We start from the raw sequence: 21351 nt of genomic DNA on the forward strand, positions 1-21351 counted from the left end.
GCCGCTAACAGTGGCCCATTACGAGTTTGCGTGCACGAGCGTAGTGCATGCCGTTAACGACATTACTGGCATGCCGCTAAAGTCCAAAAAATGCCCCTTAGCGGCATCATGGGAAGCACCGACAGTACTACCGCCGCCCAACTCTAAATAACAGGCCTAGCATCAAAGGATATGGCATTAACGGTCACTGCCACTAATAGCGGAACCGGAAGTAACGTTATCGCGCCAGAACGGGAAAGGGCACGGCGGCCATCTTTAAAAACACAATCCATTGCCATCCTAACTACACAGGACCTGGAGCCTCATTCCGACAGAAGAAAAACATCTATTCCACCAACATCATGCCAAAGGCAGTGAAGAAAGGGGCATTGCGGCAGCATAAGTAGCGGTTCTCGGAGGACAAGCTCACAATGCTAGCAGACACGCTGACTAAAAATGCTGAGGTGGTCTTCGCAAATGACCTCAAGAGAGCAGCCCAGCTCAAGAAAAAGGAGATCTGGGAACTAGTAGCCCATAATGTGAGCGATGTTGGGTACACCCCCCGCACAGTGAAAGACGTGCGTAAACATTGGGACAACAGAGTGCGTAACATAGTATCAGCCAACTATAGCCAGGGCATGGCTACTGGCGGTGGCCCGAGCTCTCCTATTAAATTCAGCCGCTGGGAGGAAACCTGCACCAGCACTAATGGCATAGAGTCGATTGAAGGTGTGGGCGAGATGGAACATGACGCAACGTCATCGACAGATGGAGGTGAGTGTCCTAAGAAAACAATGTAATGCAAAGTATGATTATAGTCTACCAATGTGACCATGACATGAGGCAATGCATGCCCCATTACAGACACATGTACACATCCCTGCATAGATGCCGTCCTCAGCACTGACACATCCACATGCATGTAGCATGCCAATGCCATACCGGAGAAACATCCCACAAACATGGAAATGGCATGTGTCACACTGCACGCAGTCCACTACAAAAAAGCCTTTCACACAGCATACAAGACCTCAAACATGTGTTAACCTGACATATGCCTGCATGCTCCCCCCATATAGCAAGCAACCTGAATGTCAAAACTCCAATACCTAATCCTCTCTAAAGTGTAGAACAGCAATAATACCAATGTATGCATGATGCATGTAGAGCCATCACTGATGCTGTCCCTCTCTCGGTCCCACACAGGCTCAGATCCTGACTGCGAGGCCTGGGAATCAGCGGCGCAGACAACAACTCCTAGGAAGAAGGCCAGGGGCAGGGAAGAAGGCAGCAGGCCTTCTACATCAAAAGGCCCAAGCAAACCACAACTGCCACAGAAGGGGAAGGCACCACCGGATTCTACGTCAATGGGACGGCTAAGGGCCACTGCCACAGCAACTGTGCCCACAACTGCTGTGCCCACTGCACAGGAGCCAGTGGGCGATGGTGTCCTTTCAGCTACCAACAGCTCTGTCGGGGAGGCGGCAGCCATGGCACCCCACAGTTTAGTTTAGTTTAGTTTAGTTTAGTTTAGTTTAGTTTAGTTTAGTTTAGTTTGTTTATTTATAAAGCGCGTCTGAACCCTCAGGTAGCTGGGCGCATAATTATGTGCACAGCAGAGTTACATATCGTTACACAAACACCTTAATACACCAGTCAGAGCATACATTAGTCCAGGTTCTGAGTAGTTACATACAAGAATAAAGTATACAGAGAACAGGGTACAAGATAGTTACAGTGGAGAGTGAGGACCGGGTTACAGGGTGGTCCTGAATCGGATAAAGCCAGGGTGAACATTACTACATGGTGGCGAACGGCGGCTGGCCGAACATGTCATTGAGAGATTGGATGTTTAGGCTAGTAACCAGGATTTCACCATGGCTCTGAATGGCCAGAATGCGGCTTCCAATCTAATTGCAAGAGGGAGGGTATTCCAGCATTGTGCTGCGAGCACTGGGAAGCTTGAACCTCCTGCTGATTTTAGGTTATAGATGGGGATCTTTAGTTGGTGCAGGTAAGGGGTTCTGGTGGGTCTAGTGGAGCAATGTCTAGAGAATTTGTCTGAGAGGTAGCGAGGGGCGGTGCGTGACAGGCACTTAAGGGTGATAACCAGGGTTCTTAGCTTGATTCTGTCGCGGATCGGGAGCCAGCGGACTTCTTTGCTGGCCGTGGATATGTGAGCCTTGTGCAGGAGGTTAAGGGCACATCTTAGTGCAATATTTTGCAGGATCTGGAGCCTGTTCAAGTTTTTTGTGGTAGTGCCTAGGTAGAGTGTGAAGGAAAGGGTTTGCTCTCAAACTGCGCACACACATAGAATAATAAGCAATTGCAAATTAAATGAGTGGTTTTAATCAGAATTGGTGCAGCCTGACACGTGTTTCGAGCTTCCCGCTCTTCTACTGAGGCTGCTTGTGCAAAATTATAAAACATTGATGTACAACGAAAACATTTGTTAAGCATGATTCAATAGCAAAACAAACCAGTCCCCAGACCCAGGGCAAGGAGGCAGTTAGGGTTTGCCAAACCAACACATTGAGTATATGGTTTAAAGTAACAGACAGTTGCAACGAATGCACATATCAAATCAACCCAATTCAAAGAAAGAAAATGAAAACACAAAAAGTGCGTAATTCGGTGGAAAAAACATAACACATTATAAAACAATGAAAAGAGGGAGGAGAGAGAAAAAAGACAAAAGAACAACAAAATTATTCAGTGAGAGAAGATGCTCATGGTAATCAGCCAGAAATACATGTATAAGGCCACTGACTGTTAAAATTGTACCTTAATCTTGGCTAGTGTGTATTTTGAATACTAAAGAAAAATGCAAAATTAAAAAATGTTTTATCAAGTGGCAACTTAATGAATCGAATACGATAAAAAGAGGGGTTGCAAATATGTTGCGTCATAGAAAATTGTTTTAATATTATATATATAGTTTTATCCCACTTACCAAAGTTAGGCGTGGGCTCCCTATAAAGCAAAAGACGGGATGGCTATTTATGTAGGAATCTGACTGACTAGATTTCCACCTAGCAGTCATTTGAAAATAAAGAAAAAAAAAAAAAAAAAAAGAAGGAAATGACATACCATTATTTTGCAGTTGCACGAATGAATTTTCAGTAAATTATTATCTTGCTGCAGCACGGGCAGGAAACGAAGAATGCAGGTGCGGCAAGAGCCAAAGAAAACAAAGCAACAAGAGGTCAATTAGCTAATTGAGTGGTTTATCTCTGTGGACATCTGAAGCAGCAAGAATTCATGCTGGAAGGGTCCGTGTACAAATTGTCAACGTTGACTCACCAGTACTTTCACTGCTATGTGGGGAACTGGAGCCAAACGGGAACCCTCTGTGTGCGGAGTATAACTCGGAGATGTGAGGGAAGCAACAGTGAAAACGCCCGTGCACAGGCGAGTCACCACAGAGTTAATGGGAAAACAAGAGCGCCATGATGGACTAGTGTAGATATCATGTAAAGGAAATCATTAAGGCTACTCCATATAGACAAGGATATGTTTGAGGTGTGCGTATGCCGGAAATAAATTGCGCATGGTAAATGCACAAATAGAATTGGAATTACAAAAAAATAAATAAAAAATAAATAAATAAATAATTAAATAAAAAAATTTAAAAAAAAAATTGCGAGACAGAAGGACATAGATCCGGAAGACATTAGTTAATTAATTGGAGTATGAAGTCACTTGAGCTGTCCACGGATGGCAGTAGTGTATTTTAAAACACCTGTGCCTGCATCTATAATAAAGAGTGTTGCATGTGCTGAAAAAGATGCTAAATAAAGGAAGTGCGCCTCGACCTGACTGGATATGCAAGGATTGTGTTAAAACGGTTGCGCCCATGCTAGCAAGTGTATTCATTAAAAAAAAAAAAAAAAGGGGGGGGGCGCTGCACCCGGGTAGATAGCATGATAGTTGAGTAATGACATGTAGATAGCGGCTGATTACCATTGACATCCATACAAATAATCGGTACCTATTGGCATGACATGTGCGAAGACCTTAAAAAACACACGTGTACCATAACTTTTAAACAACATGTAATCACAAAAAGACAGATAGTTCATGGTCTGTGTTCAGGCCAAACTCTACAGTACGGTATTGACAAATCAATCGGGCTTCCAATTGTCTAAGTTTAAGTATCTGGTTGCCTCCACGTTGTGGAAGTGACACCTTCATCATCCCAGCAAATTTGATCATTGTCTTGTTATCCATTTGATGGGATCTTTGCCAATGCAAAGCTAGAGGATAGGTAGAGTGTGTTGCAATAGTCTAATTTAGACAATATCAGCGCTCTTGATAAGGTGATGCAACTAGAGGTGGAGAGAAAAGGCCTACAGGCATTGATCAATTTATTGGTGTAGGTGGTGGCTGAGATGGTGGAGTTTATTTGTTTTTTTAGTGACAAGGTGGTACACACCTAGTGTTTTGACCTCTTTGGAGACTTTTATGATCTTGCCGTCAATGGTAAAGGATTGATACCTTTGGTCTAGTTTGTTGAGGCGAGCCTGGGAGCCTACGATAAGCAGTTCTGTCTTATCGTCGTTGAGGCAAAGACTGTGTGTGGCCATCCAGGCTTGGATTTCTAAGTAGATTTAATTAAGCTTTGTGACATCCTCTTCATAGCTGCCAGTAAGAGTAATGAGGACCTGGGTGTCGTCTGCATAATTAGTGTAACTGACACCCAGATTGTCAAGACGGTCAAAGAGGAGCTTTGTGAAGATATTGTAAAGTGTGGGGGAAATGCAGGAGCCTTGGGGCACTCCACATGTGATTGGGATAGGGTCTGCAGCCGTGGTGGGGGCAAAGACCCTAGTCGACCTGTCAGACAAAAATGACTGGATCCACTTAGTGGCATTCTGAGAGAATGCAGCAGGCGAGGAAAGGTGTTGAATGAGGATCTGGTGGTCAACCAGATCAAAGGCAGCAGATAGATCCAACAAGAGCAAAATGGCCAGTTTCCCCTTATCTTTGGCATCATCCATTTGGAATTTTAGATGCAAGAGGGGAGTTTCAGTCCCGTGCCTTGGTCTAAAGCCGGATTGTCGCAGGCCTAGGAGGTTGTTGTCTTCCAAATGTTGTTGCATTCGGATGAACTCGCATATGGTTGATGCCGCTCTGACAGAGGGAAAGAGGGCCCTGAATTCACAAAACGCCACCATCACACGCGCTAAGAGTCCGGACGAATAGTATCAGCATTGCGGTAACACCCACCTCGTATAATCTACCGCTGTTTTCATCAACGTTACGATCTATAGAAGCCAGCAACAGCCACTGTGGGCATCCTCGCCCCTCTAGACATGTATGAAGGACTGATATACATCGCCTGACCTACATAGAAAACCTCCTCCAAGTTCTACCAGATACATCCTCAGACATCTCACAATCATTATGAAAAATATGACACCTGGGCTAAAGCTGTCGTTTTTTACGTGTCCTGACGAAAGCCTTATCTGGTCCAACATTCACCTAATGGACAACAGTCATCTCTAAACTTCTGAAGACTGCTCTCTCTTAAGGCTGGAAACAGAATCATTCTGTTGACACACTCCCCACACGGGTTCATGTTTACACACTGTCCCGACTGGGGCTTTTGTAGAAGTACTACCATTCTATGTCTATGATATGAAGTCACTCTTGTCACTACTAACATCACCTTTAAAAATATAATAGGTTTGATGTGCAATTCGAATCAAGCAAATAGATTCACGTGATTGTTTGCACATGATTTTTTGCCTTACAGGACTGTGATTTCTCTTTGCTTTGTCTTGTGTTTTTTTAACTACTGGACTTATTATGTTCCATTTTTTTTAACATGTATTAGAAAAATTAAATTAAAAGAATTATTTCCTTTGAAATACTAACAAATGTGCATACCTTGTGATATTTGTTTTGACACAAGAATGTGATTCACTGTTGCCTCAACTTAGTCCACATAAACCAGTTCAGTAGTGTGACACCAGTAGGTAGCTTGCTTTGGGAATCCTCCTTTTGTGTATTTGGAGGTAGGCAACCCTGTCTAAGATTTTGAGGAGAAATGGGACTGTGGTGATGGGCCTGTAATTTGTGGAGACGTTGGGGTCTAGGTTGGCTTTTTTGAGCAGGGGTAGGACCCACGCTTCTTTAAGGTTATTGGGGACCACTAAGTTTTTGAAGGAAGCATTGATCAAGGAGGTGATGAGAGGGGCTAACTCATTAGCCCAGTCTTTGATGATGGAGGCGGGACAAATGTCACCTTTGCAGTTGGATGGTTTGAGACTGGCAATTATCTTGATTACTTCCTCTTCTGTGACTGGTGAGAAGTGGGAAGGAAGGGCAATTAGGGGTGTTGTGGTTTATTATGCCGATGGGATTCTGTTTGGAGGCAAGGTTGGCTTTTTTTGCTTCTATCTTAGTTTGCAGCAGGGCAATTTTATTAGCGAGGGCCAGCTGGATATTATTGCACCAGGCCTTGTCTTTAATGCAGTCCTCTGAAGGAGGCAGTGGTGATTCGAGTTCCCTTAGTATAGAGAATAGTTCTTTGGTGCCAGATTTGGCGTTTTGTATTCTCATGTTATAGATCTCTTTTTTAGCATTTAAGATGGCGGATTTGTAGGTGGAGGCTGCTGAGGCGAATTTATCTTTAGTGGAAAGAGAAGGGGCTTTTCTCCAGCTAGTTTCTGCAGTTCTTTTGATATTGAGGAGAGCCTTTAATTCTGCTGAGAACCATTTGTTGGAGTGGGCAATGGGTTTGGCTTTTCGTTGTTTAAGAGGCGCTATCTGGTTGAGAGCTAGTTCTAGGGTATTGTTGTATAGGTCTACAATGGCTGATGGGTTGTCATTTTGCATAGGTAGATTAGTTTTACTGATAGGCACGAGAAGAGGTCTAAGGTTCTCTATAGTGATGTTGAGGTTATTTCTGGAGATTATTTGAGGTAACCTAGTGGGTAGTGTGGTAGATGGTATGGATCTGGGTAGAGAGAAGGTAATAAGGTGGTGGTCAGTCCAAGCACAAGGAGTGATGTCGGTCAGTGAGAGGTTGCAGTTGGCGTCTGCAAGCCAGTCCAAGGATCTTCCTTTTGTATGTGTAGGTTTATTAATGTGTTGGATGAGGCCTAGATGAGTAATGGTGTCATTAATGGAGGTGGCCTGATTGTCATTGGGGTCATTAAGTCCCAAGTTGAAGTCACCCATAATGATGATTTGAGATTTAGGTTTCAGGTTGGTAGTGAGTAAGAGAGAGATATCTTCTGCAAAGGTGAAGGGGGGTCCTGTAAGTCTGTATATAATGTGTAGAAGGATAGGTTGGGTGTCAGATAATGGGAGTTTGACGGATAGGAGTTTGGATGAAGGTAGGGTTGTGCTAGTTACTTCTCTGATGTTTAGGGTGTATTTCGCAATAATTGCTATTCCTCCTCCTATTCCATTTTTTCTGTCAGCTCGGATGATGGTGTAGTTATCCGGGGTGGCTAGAGCTATTGTGGGACCGGCTGCTAGGTGGAGCCATGTCTCCGTGATAGTGATAAAGTCTAGGTGGTTGGTGGAGATAATGTCGGCGACATCAGTAGCGTGGGCTACCAATGAGCGTGCATTGATGAGAGCTCCCTTGATGGAGGTCAGTGGAAGGTTGACTTTCGTGTCTGGTGGTGGGTGAGGTGTTGCTGGTTTGTGACTCAGTGGAGGGTCAGTAAGTGAGGTGGGCTGCGTGACATTCCTAGCCTGATTGGTGAGCATTCTGGTGAGTGTTACATGAGGATTAGTGCGATGGCTGAGTCTAGCGTTTCTAATCATGGTCGGTGGGGCTGCGTTCAAGAAGGTGGTAGAGGGTGCAACAAGGCGAGAAGCTAATCTTGTATTTCTAAGAGGTGTGGGACAGGGTATTAAGGGTGTAGGTGGGCTGGCGAATCTGTTTATCCAGTCCGCTGGAGATAGTAAGTCCGGGTAAAGTGGTGTGGTTGTGTAGACACAGTTCTGAAGTGAAATATTCTGGAACAGAGGGAGGAGAGTAGCCATAGTTAGAGTGGCACCTCTAAGTGAGGCCATCATGGGTAACTTGGCTCTAGAGATAGAGGCAGTGAGGTTTATAAATTATTAGCAAGAATAGTTTGTACGTTCAGCTAACATGTGTGTGGACACTAGTTAGACGTTTCAATGGCAATAACATGGGAATCAACTCAAATTGCAGTGTGCAGAGGGTAGTGTGGAATGCAATTCAGGGCGCATGGCACCTCTAGGCTAGTCAATGCAATTTACAAATGGGCTAAATGCAATTCAGGGCGCAGGGCACCTCTAGGCTAGTCAATGCAATTACAGATGGGCTAAATGCAATTCAAGGTGCAGGGTACCTCTAGGCTAGTCGTTGCACTTTACAAATGGGCTAAATGCAATTCAGGGTGCAGAGCACCACAAGGCTAGTCAATGCAATTACAAATGGGCTAAATGCAATTCAGGGCGCAGGGCACCACTAGGGTAGTCAATGCAATTGCAAATGGGCTAAATGCAATTCAGGGTGCAGGGTACCTTTAGGCTAGTCAATGCAATAACAGATGGGCTAAATGCAATTCAAGGCACAGGGTACCTCTAGGCTAGTCAATGCACTTTACAAATGGGCTAAATGCAATTCGGGGTGCAGGGCACCACTAGGCTAGTCAATGCAATTACAAATGGGCTAAATGCAATTCAGGGCGCAGGGCACCTCTAGGCTAGTCAATGCAATTGCAAATGGGCTAAATGCAATTCAGGGCGCAGGGCACCTCTAGGCTAGTTGATGCTAAATAAAGAGACATTTGGGTGCGATGCATCCATTGAGTGTCGTAGTACATCTTAGATAAAGTACATAGTGTAATAGTGCTGCTGAGCAGTAGGCGCTAAATGGCGCAGTAGGGCGGGAAGGCCAGGTATAACAAGACATGCAGGGACATCACCCACAAGACACATTTGGCAGTGGGAGTAGATGAGTAGGGAGGAGGATGACAATGCACGTGATTCAAGCTAGGGGCATGGTCATAGCAGTCAGGCTCTGTAGGCATAGGCAGGACCATCAGTACATGTTGAGAGAGTGGTCACACATATGTGCACTGAGGCAGGTTTGGGCTACTGTGGCAGTGCAGTGTCTGAGGAGGGATGGAGGAGTAGTAGCTAGCAGTTAGCTAGCAACGGGCATAATGAGCCAACATGGCTAGTCTGAGTGGAGGCAGGGGGTTGCACCGCAGGAAGGAGTGACTACACAATGTAATGACAGGCCATATCTGAACAGTTAGCAAATAAACCTTGGTAATGCCGCTTTCACAATTAGGCAGAGCACTGGCACGCAGTGAGAGCTCTATTAAGCAAGGGGGTGCATACGGACTAGGATGTGACCGAATATCAATCGGAGCATCCCGACTAAGTTCGTATGTCGGTAGGAATGAAGCGGAGTGCAGACAGTTCGAATGGGTTTACTATGTAAATTGTCTTACGGTTCGAGGCAGCGGTTCCTTGTCTTGCAGTCCTTTATCCCTTGCATGGAACTTGCTGTAGGCGGAGGGGTGGTTGGCAGAAAAACGGGCAGACTGTATGGGCGAACGGCGAGGAAGGGTGAGGACAGGCTTGGGACAGGGAGCCTTTGTGGTCCTGCCTTCGTGGAAATGCCAGCTCCCGCCTCCCGGTTTCTATTGGCCCCTACAAGCGGGGCAGCAGCCAATCAGTGGCCACATGGAGCTCAACACAAGAAGCTAAGGTGCTGTTTAACAGTGATGAGGATGTACAGAGCCAAGGCCAGGTGTGTGTCGCTGTGGAGGGTGAGTCATCAGACTTACCTGACACACCCAGCCCCCCACCATCACCCCAGATCACCCCATTCAGCACCACCAATGACAGCATGCAGGAGCTGTCTGGAGGAGAGCCAGGGCAAGGGAGATGGAGCCCCACAGTGGAGCCACATAATCTGGGACACTTGCCAGTGTGGAGTTGCGCAGGACCATTGAGTCATGAGTTGATCTGAGAAATCAGGAACAACAATGTGTGATGATCTTGCTGGAGTCACATACCATCTGTACATTGATGGAGTGATACAGCTTACGGTTGCGGTACACCACCTCCATTGCATGCGAGACCACCAATTGCACATCGGTGCAGTCAAGTGCACCAATACAATTTGGCATGCCTGCTAGTGCATGGAAGCCAACTTTCATGTCAAAGACCTCCTGGGCAGTCCGTGGTAGGGATATGTAGTTCCTTGAGTGCTTCAGGAGGGCATCCAGCACTTGGTTTAGCATTCGAGAAAATAAGGGTTGTGATATGCCATGCATCTGCCCCACTGTGTGCTGGTAGGTGCCTGTGGCCAGGAAGTGGAGCACAGACACTACCTTCAGTAGAGGTGGGATGGTGGTGCGTATTTCAATCAGGCTGTGTAAAATACAAGTGTAGGAAGCAGTTGAAACGTGCACTTCAGTGCGCTGCACTGAACGTTCCCTTAAACAGCACATTTGTTTGGAGGTTTGTATTGTGCGTGGGTGGGGGTGCGGTGATGGGGTTTAGGGGGGGTTGGGAAAGCCAGGAAGGAACATAGGGCCTCATTCCAAGTCTAGCGGTCCAGAAATAAGGGTGCCAGAAGAAACATACCGGAAGCCTTTCCGGACCGCCAGACTACGAGAATGCCGGCAGGCCTGACTTGCTGGGAACACTGGCTCCTGCAGGCATGGTTTTCACAGATGCACCAGCACCGTTAGCAACGGTGACAGTGCTTCTGTGTCCCCATTCCCATGGCGTCGTATGGTAGCCGCAGCGGGTTACCGCCGACCCTGTAATGATGCCCATAGTTCCATTACTTCTTTTCATACACTTCGGCCACTGGAAAAGAGCGGGTCCTGTTCTTAAGGTCTTGTAATGAGCCCGCCTTGCAGGTGTTTTCATATAAGAGACTAGATGCAATATGCCTAACGTGGAACACAATAATTCTAGATTCCGCACAGTGATTCTAAACCAGTTTAACTTATGCATATTAGGCACAGGTGTTTCCCTGACTGTCATCCTTCGCCTCCCAGCAGCCAAGGGATGGCGGATGAAACAATTGGCCCCTCCGGAGTAGGGCAGCAAGTAAACAGGATGGTGACAGTCCGAAAATAATAAAGTATTGAGGTTAGGTGGCGGCGCAAAGTATCAGTGGCTGGGGCAGCACAGAGCCCCAGACTGCTACTGCAAGCAGAAAACCACGCCCAGTTATAAGTGGGGCCCCAAAATAGACCTTTTTAGAAAATGGCACAAACATGAGAAAGTAGCTAGAGCACTTACCTCTCTGATTTGAAATGGCATTATTGGCAGTAACTACTTCTGATCTTGAAAAGAGAAAGTATTTGAATGGCAGATAGAGGTACCAGCAACATCCCTGACTTACTCTTGGAACAAAAGAAATACTTCGTTTTTATTCTGGCTTCACGCCAGACTCCAGTCTCTAAGTGTGGGACAGTGACTGGGTATCGAACCTGTGCTGCTCTTGTTTTCAGACAAGTGTGCTGCCCCTGAGGTAAGCGAGGAGTAAGAGTTGCGTAAATGAATTGCTTTGTAAACCCCCCCAATGTGTTTAAGAAAGCTCTTTATCAAAGGGCCAAAAATATATATTCGGCCGGTTATTTTGCTTTCGATTAACACGGGAAGAACTTTGCCAAATCTTTCCCAACGAGTCCAATATACCTACCACCAGTACCCCATGCTTCCTCTTGAAATGTATGCTACTTTGCTCCTTGCTGGCTGGCGGAGCCATGTCGGGGGCCGAAGGCACTTTAAAAACATATTTTATCGGGTCCTCTCAATCTTAATTGAACAACAACCAAGAAACTGATGGACGGATCATATTGGATATGCCATTCTAACTTAAAAGAGCTGCATGATTAGTGTGCGGCAGCCAGGCATTGGCCATGGGAGGATCTGATTGCAAAGGACTGAGGGGTGTGCACTAAAAATAAACACATCGCCTCTGCCTAGCGTGCATGCGCGTGGCATATTGATCACTGCGCCAAGGTAATTCATTTAGAAGTAATGAAAACAATAAAGGCCCGGGATGAGGGGCCTGTGGCATGCCACTTGTTATTGTAACACCTCACAAGCAGCGTTATTTATTCTGACAAGCTTTGATCGACCGCTTAAATATTCCCAGCATCCGTTTAATAACCCGCTGTTCAACACAATCACCATACAAAAATGTAAAAGCGAAAAAAGCAAAAAACAAATTTGATCAGCCAAATCAATCACTTTAGATTTCTCTTTGAAACGAATGCAGGTCTTCGGAATTTTAAGTCATGTTCTTGTGTTTGCCTTGCTCTAGCAAGCAGCAGGGAGGCCGGATCCAATGGTGGATCATACTGATGGCACGTGACATGTCAGCGACCCATAGTGTGTTATGCAAGCTCTGCAGCTCTAACCTGTGACTAGCTTCTAACTATGATCCTCCTGCCATGGCCAACACACAGCCAACTCGACAATTTCACCAGGTGGGCAGAGACTGGCCTACAAGGAACTCTGGAGTTTTCCTGGTATGTCTCTGCACACTGGGCGTGTTTTGTGTGGTAACCTATTTTGGGTTGGGCTTGCTGAAAATGTGTAAAATGGGGCCATTTTGAACATGATTTACAGGGCTTCTTTTGGTTCCCAGTCCACCTCTGATTTACCCCTCCAGCTATTGTTTTACAACAGGCATCAGACAAATTAAGCAGTGGCTAAAAACTCACAAGCCTATCACCCACTCTCGCCTCCCCGTGATATAGGAATATGATCAGGCACGTCATTTAGGGGTCGGCAGAGGACGCAACTGAGAACTCTTAAAACATTTTTTTTTTTTTTTTTTTTTGTAATGCAAGCTCCTGGGCTGTGGCCAGCACCATGTGGTTCTTACCTCTGGAGTGGCTGGCTTTCTTGTTCAGGCCCCTTAAAAAAAAGAAGAAAAAGAAGAACAGGAGTGCCACAAGTCTAACACTTTCAGCACTGACCCTAAATAAGAAAGAATAGGAATACTAAATGATGTGTCTTTCTGGAATTGTATACAATCATTGCTAGACTCATTAAAGGTTTATTGCAGGCACACTTCAGGGGGTGAGTCACTGATTTAGTCTGTTCTTAAACGCCTCAACTCACCCTTTCATCCTTCAGAAGTCCATAAATGAGTACCAACACAGGTTTGGTGATTTTATCTATATAAAGCGCTTAATATAATATATAATAACATATCATTATCATTTGGTCCTGGACGTCTGCTTGCATTCACAGTAATTTGGTAATATGGGATTAAAAACACTGGTCTTAATAATACATATGGCGATCCATTCTTGTATGAAATGTACATCACATTATAGTGATATTGTGACCATATTTTTCGTAGTGTACTATGCTATGTGATGCCACTTACTGTTTTGTCAACGGGTGAAATGTCATGTTCCATCGCTTCCCGTGATATCACTTTGGGGTGGGGTCAAATGACATCACTTCCACTTATGTCATCAGGGGACAAGGGTCGTGTGATATCACTTCCGCTACCCTGGCATTTTGGTGAAATGACATCCCTGAATATGATTCTGCGCACAGGCAACACGCTGCTGAACACAAACACCCAATAAAACATAACAAATGCAAAATGCACAGTACCCAGCACTCTGTACACTCAGCTTCAAGGGCCCATAATCCCAGCGTTTTTCTTACTGGAGCCGTAGCTACAGGAAGCCAGGCAAATGACAAAAGTTATAAAACTACCTGGTAAAATAACATAGCATAACATAGTATAACAATGTCATGTTTGTTGAAACGTGTTCTATCTTAGGCCATAAACATGGTACAGAGTTCAGCTCTAACCCAGAATGAATTATGCAATTCTAGCACAATTCGTGGTAAAGAGGTGGGATTAGGCTGTGAACAAGAACAGAAGTTGCATAAGGAGGTACTTAAACATTTGGGGACAATGTGATTAAGGCAGGAGGGTCATACTGGGAGCTCAGATAGTAAGGGAGGATATATGGACCTTGAACAATGGCAAAGGCGGACTCTATGCAAGGGACTGGGAGCTGGTGGGCACAACGGGGGGAGTGGGATGGCGGGACGTGGGACAGAGGGACCCATTTTCTGACATTGGTATGGTACACTGTTCATGTTTTTTGTGAATCCAACTGCCAGGCTATTATGCAAGCCTATGCAAAAAGGACGAGCATACTCGATCTTGGCACTTAAGTGGTTAAATAATTTATTAAAAAGTATTATTTTTTTTAAAAGGTCTCTCTCGTGGCATTGGCCGTAGATCTTGGAATGCAAATCTGCTAGTGGTCCTGAGATGTAAGCTGCAAAAAAGTCTAAATACAGCAGCATGTTAACTAAACCAATGATATAAGAATAATGTCACTGTTCAGAAATACATCAAACAGATCCCACAATACTAACATATCAGGGACATGCAACTTTTTCCAGACCTTGTATATATACAGCTTTAGTTTTTATAGGAATATCAACACAGCGCAAACGGCCATCTTGACTACATGCTTCTATTTTGTGTGGAAAAGCCTATTACAGGCTAAGTTCGACAAATTGATCCATTAGTGTATACAGATCACACATGTTAACATGCTACAGTTAAAAATAATTGAATGGATCCAAACAACTCCCAGACATAATACTAGCACTAAATTATACAATGCAAAAAGTTTAGGAATTTTTTCAGGTAGCAATATATATCACATCCATCATTCCTGACCCATGGAATTACAGCATCTGATCTGTCTATTCAATAGGTCTCTCTCTACGCTAATGTTCTCGTATGATTCTGGTCATGAAGATGCAGTGTAACCACTTCTAAGATCTGGCACTGCATTTGGGAAAATTGGCAGTGATATTCTAGAAAATGTCTCATGACCGAAGACCTCATATGCCATGTTCTTGAATTGGACTGATGTTCATTCCACGTATCTCCACCATTTGTTTAATGTTCCCAACATGGTGTAAACAACAATGGATTCTAATGCAGTAAACCGCATTTGACTTATCACAAGTTGCAAATGCTCTAAACAAAATGTGTTCCCCTGTAAATGAATGAAACACAGTATTACCTATTGTGACATTACTACAATGAGTGTACTGTTAGCAGGGATGTGTCCCAGTGTGTTTACTTGAGAAAGTATTTGACTTAGCCACTTCAATGTTCATTCTCCGAGAGCCATGAGCTGGTTTGACACTAAATGACCAATTGGTCAGTCTGGAGCTGGTGTTCAAATTTATGTTCTAAACATGCCCTTTGAGTTTATGCAACACATGCTGCAATCCTTGCTGATGCGATGTGCTCCCTTCCCATTTCTCATAGGGATATTTCAAAAGGATACACGTGTATTATATGACTTGACCGCGAAGCTTAGTGTGTATTGTATAGTGATTCAAGCAAACAACCCTTTTATCACAAACATACTTGTCAAATATAAAGCTCTATTATCATTTCAAAATGCTATTGGTTTGAATGCAAAGCGGTATGTAACTATCACTTCTGCTATTTCTGTTCTTCACAATTCCCATACAAGTATTTCGAAATAACATAAAAGGAGTGTAGCGGACTGTTCATCTTGGTGTGATAAACTTCTATCAGAAACAAATGTATATGTTTATTCTAGTGCTTTGCTTATTAAACTAAGTGTTACAGTATTATTATGACTAAAATGTATATGGGAAGTGATCATAAGAAATTACCATTATGCAGTTTCAAAAAGAGTTAGCTTACAATAAGTACAATTAAATACTGTCATATTTTGTAATACTTGCTTTTTCAAAAAAACACACCCACTGTCTGTTCATTCTTAGAAATGACTGGGGTGACTAGCAAATACACACCTTAGAAAGCATCTCTTACCCAAATAGAAAGAACCAGAGAAAATGAGAAGTACACTGAGAGAGCTTAATCAGCCTCTGATATGCTGTGCACAACTAGTTTCAATATAATATTCTGCATCAGGAGGTAACATCAAATCTGTCTGATTATCTGGTGGTTTTTTGGCAATAGTTACATTAACAACTAGCAAAGGGAGAACGGGGGAGTTGTCTATAAACAGGGCTCTATCACAGGCCTAGTCTAAATTAGCTATATGTGTCAGCCATCACTATTTCAAATGTATTTTTATTTATTTATTGGACATTTGTAAGGCGCCTATACAGCAGAAGGTGTTTGAAGACACCACACAACAAAAAAGGGGGGGGGGGCAAGGGAGAAAGATAACAATAACCGTCCTACTAGGCCTTGTGACATTTGGATCATGCAAGAGCAGTAACAAGAAGTGTGAGGGAAAGGGGTGGGTGGGGGAAGTATCGGTATGCACAAAATGTGAAGTGCAAGGTGGGAGGGGAAGTGAAGGTTAAAGTGGAGAGAGTACAAGTGAAAGGGGGTGGAGTAGGGGGGAAGAGGGCAGCTGGTGTCTAGATGAGCAAGTGCAAGTGACCAGAAAATGCAGGGGGTGCAGGGGTGAGGGTCCAAATGCTAAGTGTGAGCAGGAGGGTGGACTGATCAAGGGGGCTGGTGTCCTGTAAAACCCAAAGGGAACAAGGCAGGTAGTCACTGCGGTAAAGAGGTTGTTAACAGGAGAGCAGGAGAGGAAAGGAAGAAGAGAAAAGGACAGTCTTGAGGAGCTTCCGGAACTTAAGGAGATGTGGCTCAAGCTTGAGAGGGAGACCATTCCAGTGGGAGGCTTCGGTGGAGGAGAGAGATCTACCTCCCACTCTCTGCTTAGAGAAGCGTCTGATCTGCAGAGAGTTGGAGCTAGAATACAGAAGGGCTCCTGCAGGGTGGTATTTAGGAAGAGAGAGTTGGATGTAGTGAAGTCCCAGGCACCACAGAGCCTTGTGGATGATGCAAAGGATCTTGAACTTGATCCTAGCAGCAGCCGGGAGTCAGTGGAGAGTTTCGGGCAGGAGAGGTGCGTTCCCTGGGCTTGAGGCCAAGTATACGGCTTGCAGTCATATTCTGGATTAGGTAAAGGGGGCAAAGAGAGGATAAAGGAAGATTGCAGTTGTCCAGCCTAGAGAGAACCAGAGCTCTTGGATACATTGAATTTCTGAGGGAAGGTGCCCCTGGAGAATGCCTCTGAGGAGGTGCAGCTGATAGTGGGCCTGCTAATGATAATTCCCTGCTGTTGCAAGGACAGCACGAAGGGACATCCAATTAGGGGTACCAGAGGACTCCATGTCAGGAAGGGCACCATGCAGTACCAGCTGACTCCATATCATGTCCTATTAATAAGCTCTTTGACCTTTCCATCGGTTGCATGCTGGGAGTTTTAGTGTTGGGTCACTTCAATCGAATAACAGGGATCGAAGTACAATTTAGCTAAAAGGAAAGCTGGGGAGTTAAGCAGGGTATCCCCCGTGCCATGGAGACATCTGGCAACCTGTCACCACTATTCAGGCAACTTAGCATTATGAGACAAAATGTACCATTGTAGTCAGACCTACTGCTTTTACAAAAGAAACAAGGAAACTGCGAAATAACCACAATGGGTCCAGTTAGTCTGCTGCTATCAGAAGGTGGTTAAGAAACCTCATACATCCAGCCACTTTCAAATTCCAGCTTGTGCTGCCTAATTCAATCAAGCAAAAGGCACGCAGGGCACTGAATTGCAAAGTCTGTGGGGTTTCCTGAAATTGAGAAACAATGACTAGTGTTTACCACACCCCTGTGGAGGATTCATTTCCATAGCAGGTAGTGGAGGGTTAGTGTAATGATGTCAGATGTCAATTACAGCACATGCTCTGGGCCTTTGGCAGATGGGATCTGCACTTAGCATGTGCAAGTCCCTAAGGGAATGTGGCAGAAAATAAAAACATGCCAACTGCATCGCAAAACACCCAAAATGCCGGCGGCTACAATTCCATGTTACTAAATCTGTTGCTCTCTCTGAGACCCGGATTTTACATTAGGAGACAGTGCAAAGAAAATGCCAATGGGGACAATTTCCTCCCATTGAATAACCTGTGTAAGATTATTTATTTATTTATTGCATTTTATTGTGCATTTGTAAGGCGCTTATACATCAAGTAAACTGTGTTTCAAAGAGTGTGATTAAGCAGGGTTAGAACTACAGCTACTCTTAGAGAAGTCATATTGCTATTTGCGCGAACATTAATAGAAAGGGAAAAGATCTAAACTTATATAACAGGTAAATGCACATTCACGAATATTAGGAGATCCGTTTGCACATTTCTGAATGACCTTGTTCCTCGTGTGTCCTTCCCTCCAGCTGGTTCCTTTGTGCAGCACACACTAATAGCACTCGAAATAATGTGTAAACATGCTTTCAGTGCAATTGATATTAAGAGGCAATTAGCAAAAGGTTGTCAAATGTGCTAATTGCCAATCGAAGCTCATTACGCGTCTTGTTCTATGTGTCACATAGCAATTTCATAAGACATTAGTTTGCCTTTGCTCAATTGGACCACATAAATCATGAAAATTTATTTTAATCAACGTACTTAAATATTGTACCACATGCTGCTTCCCTGCTTACATTATTAACGTCCCCTGATTAAAAAACATGTATTGTTAACAAGATAGATACGGTCATTGCTGCTCACCCACCAGGCCATCTCACTGCAACATCTTGGAGATGAGGGTTTTTACAGCAGAGCATTTCGGTTAAGGAGCGTGCTGCACTATTTGGTGGAGGATGCAGTATTGTGTTGAAAGTACACTGGGGTAAATTACCCCTCCCAATTTATAAGCGCTGAGGGCCTGATTTAAATTTTCCAATGGGAAAAGCCCATTGAAAAAAACGCTTCATAAATCAATTAGTGGGAGAATGTTGTCATATAGCCAAAGTATTCAAAGAAAAGATAGCTCTTAAAAAAGCCATTAAGTCAACTGAGAACAGCTAGCTGGTCATTTCAAAGGCGACCCAATTTGGATACCTGGGGAAGGCACCCCAACTTCCACGCATCCTTGCTTTGTTCATTAAGCAACCACTCACTTTAGAGGTTCTACGCTGTGATACTTCCGGGTTTGGGCGTATCAACAACTGCAATAAATAAAGCAATAAAACGAAATAAAGGCTCGTCTAAAGTGATAGAGCAACTGGGGCACAAAGACTAATTTCCTAAGAATTATTCAGTTTCTTGGCATGTTGGAATTTCGTTTTTCTTTTTTTTATTGTGATATAGCCGAAATTTCGCCATCACACAAAAAATAAAGACACTAAAAACCTTCCATTTCTAATACATTACGAAGAGTTTAGAATGAAATCACATAAATCAAACAACATATACATTCCCCCATTCATAACAATTAAAAATAAAACAAGGAAAAGAGAAACGTGATATTACAGTTATTTAAATGTAATAAAACCCAGAGTTCATAAAACCTTTAAAAGTGCAATAGTAAGGTGTCTCAAATGGCCCGCTATTAACCTTTCCAAAAAGGAATTCATCGATAGCCAGTCCATATTAGGTATACCGGTGCCCAGTCATTTATTTCTGATTTCTTTTGTGACACCACAGACAATGAGGAGATCATACAGAGAGTCAACAACATTCTCCCCACAGAGAGCATGTTGGAATTAATGTACAAAACGTGGTAGGGTTCTGGAGCATAAAGAAAGTCTTCAGCATGCAACTCAAAATCCATTGAAACCAAGCCTACCATTGCCATCGCCGGACTCCACGCTCTCTATCAGAAGCGCCCCAAAGACAGTCAAAAAGTAAACAAAAGTAGTAACATGTACGTATGTAACATTCTCCACTGAATGATTTCTTAAACTGAGTTTCAAAACAAAAGAAGTTGCATCCCTTGTTCTGTTTTGAATGTGTGATTGAATTCATTTTCTCAAAATTGTTCACCTTAATTGCCCAATGTAAACGCATAACTACTCAGCGTTCATAGAAGAAGTTACACTGCACTCAAGGCATCCCTTGCAGTGGACTTTTCAATAGGATAAGGCAAATCTGTTTATGCAAATCAATGCAATTTGCAAATTAGTTTGAAGGAAGAAATATATTCCGAAAAAAGTGTAGTGGCTCAAGACTGAAACACTGACCTTATTAGCCTCAAAGACATCTTTTCGCTATCAAAGATTGTAAATTTTGCAAGCACAGTGGAGACACTACTATTACAATAATGGATCTATGTGATCACTGCGCCACCCGTAACTGCAACGGCCAAAATGCTGATGCCAGTTATGGCGCGGCACAGTGATCATATGGATCACTTTGCCCCCTTCCCCTGGCCTGCATTACCCATCCCAAACTCCCCACTCCACTTACCGTTAGGGCAGCACAATTAGAAGTGTGCCGCCCGCACTCTGTGATCCCTGCAGTGTCAGCTCCTCCCACTAACGTGGGTTGGAGCTAACACCGCAGGGTTCTTTTCTTGTATTTCTTTTCTTTTCTCTTACGTGTCCCCCACTTTCCGAAATGATAAGTGGGGGACACCCCCGCAACCGCCGATCCCCATTACTGTACCCAGGAAGAGCGTAGGACACCCCGCAACCCCTGCTCTGCTTGGGCGCAGTAAATGGCACCCTCATTTTGTGCGCCTCCATAGTCGCAGTGACTGTGGGGGCAGACAAATGAGGGCGCCATTTTTGTACAATACCACAATAATTGATCTCCTTTAGCACAGAAATACAATAACTGATAAATTAATCCACTTACCTGATTTAGCTCTACATTTTACTCAGTAACAAAACCTTGCCAGTCTTCGTTTGTACTAGATGATCATCTGCCTAAGGTTTTGAGGTGGATTTTCAGAAAAATATCTTTGATGTATTTTTTCTTTGTTTCTAATCTTTGCCTTCTCTGTTTTATGTATGAACTCATGTACTGCATTTAAAAAGTACAGACCTAACTTGGAAGCAATGAAGCACTGCAGCGAGGAGACACACCCACTTGTGCAGGTAGGGTATGGCAATATTTAAGAATTCGGAATTGCAAGATGTTCCTTGAAGAATAGGGATGTCAGGTCCTAACTGAAGTATATGACGGAGGGGAAATATCTTAATTGCATTGGTAACTTGTTACAGTGGTGGGGTATTTTGTAGGAAAAAATGCATGTTTCCTGTTTTTTCGTTCTTGCATTACTTTTTATGAAGTCTGACAGAGCGAGTTAGAGTGGTCTCTTGGGTGTGACGGCTTTGTAGGTGATGAAGGCTTTCTTCAACATGATGTAGTCTTGAAGGGATAGCCAGTGCAGCTCCTTGAGGAAATGGTGATGTGGTCCCCTTTTCTTAGCCCTTTGATAAGGAATTCTGCAGCGTGCTGGGCTGCTCTCAGGGGGACCAAGGTAGAATCAGTGACATCTGCAAGTAGGATGCTGCCATCATTAAGGAGGGATATGACTAGGGCTTGGATGGGTGTTCGGAAATTCAAGGTTGAGATTAAAGACTTGGCTTGAAGAAGTGTCAT

Source organism: Ambystoma mexicanum, chromosome 6p (assembly GCF_040938575.1).
Source record: "Ambystoma mexicanum isolate Mex_15411 chromosome 6p, UKY_AmexF1_1, whole genome shotgun sequence".
Classification (NCBI taxonomy): domain Eukaryota; kingdom Metazoa; phylum Chordata; class Amphibia; order Caudata; family Ambystomatidae; genus Ambystoma; species Ambystoma mexicanum.